General features: G+C 43.7%; 1 pseudogene; it reads right to left on the reverse strand.

Annotated features, from left to right (window-relative positions):
• Positions 1–214: 214 nt before the first annotated feature.
• Positions 215–716, reverse strand: LOC146802543 (large ribosomal subunit protein uL15 pseudogene; annotated as a pseudogene).
• Between the last annotated feature and the right edge of the window lie 728 nt (positions 717–1,444).

Consider the following 1,444-nt stretch of genomic DNA (forward strand, 5'->3'; position numbering starts at 1 on the left):
TGAGTTTTGGTTCCGCAGCCTGTCACAAACTATCTACTGCCAAGGTCGTCTGGCTTATCCTCCCTACTAGGCAGGTGGGAGAGGGCCTCTACACAAAGGGAAAGGCATGAGTTGATGAGCAAGATTCAACATTTGAGAAACGAAACTCACCAAGGACCATTTCTCGCAAATGATCAAGTAACAGTTTATTTATTTTTTATTTTTTATACAGAACCTTTCTTTATTCAGACCCAATTCAAGTAGTCAACACCTATGCCATGAGAACACAAGCCCCCCCAACACCCTTAATCTTCTCTTCTGCCCTTCGGCTGATAAACTTGGCGTTTACAATTACAGGCTGTTTTGGTAGCTTGCCTTTCCCCAAAACTTTGTAGTAGCCCGAGTGTACTACACCAGTGATAGGGGCTGGTCCTTCAGGATTCTTCGCATAGTTAAGCCTTGTCTGCTCACTCACTAGAGTCCAGAGTTTAACCAGGTTGATTGTGGGACAGAACTGCTGATTTTTCTTCAGATGGAAATATCTCATACCGACTTTGCCAAAATACCCTGGATGATATTTGTCAAAGTTGATTCTATGATGATGCATGCCACCAGCATTTCCTCGGTCTCCAGGGTGCTTTCTGTGTTTACCTATGCAGCTATGGCCCTGGCTCACATGGCCTCTAAGCTTTCTGGTCTTACTAGTTCGTGCTGGCATCTCGGCAGCCGCAGGAAAAAGAGGATCAAGTAACAGTTTCGATTATAATACAAGATGGCGTCTGCGGAGAGGTAAAACGGTGGCACACATGTCAACCTAACTTACATAACATATGCCCTTGTTATTTACTTATACATCAAGCAAGAATTGATTTTGATAGCTAAATAAATGCTAACATAATACCAGGTAAAATACGAGTAATATGGCAGTAATATGTTTCAAGTCTAACAAAGCCCACCAGTAGCATTTAATTGACTGGCCCCGGGTATATGAGATACCACTTTACTGGGCACTGATAAGTAAATTAAATACGCCAAACAGGTGTAGATCAATCTTACCACATTTAGCATAGACAGCACATGCACTATACACTGGACAGCAGTGATAAAGTGCCCAGAGTCCTAAATCCACCAACACTATGTCAGAAAAAAGACTAGGAGGAAGGCAAAAAGTTTTGGGATGACCCTGCGAAAAGGGCCAAGTCCAACAAAATATATATGTGGATGGCATCTGACGAAGGTAGTTGTTCCGAAACGCGTAATGCCATGCTAAATAAACCTACCTGAAACAGGCCCGCTGTGTCCCTTTCGTTTCTTCATTAGAGTCGAGTGAACTTTGATGTATTCTTGCTTGTCTACTGCGCAAGTTGAGGGACCCGCCCTGATGACTCAAGCATGCCAGTGGTATTTGGAGGAAGTGTTTTGTATTAGCGGAAGGTGCTTGAGACACTGCGGCCACGGGAGAGCA

This window comes from Triturus cristatus, chromosome 8, assembly GCF_964204655.1.
Source record: "Triturus cristatus chromosome 8, aTriCri1.1, whole genome shotgun sequence".
In the NCBI taxonomy this organism is placed as follows: domain Eukaryota; kingdom Metazoa; phylum Chordata; class Amphibia; order Caudata; family Salamandridae; genus Triturus; species Triturus cristatus.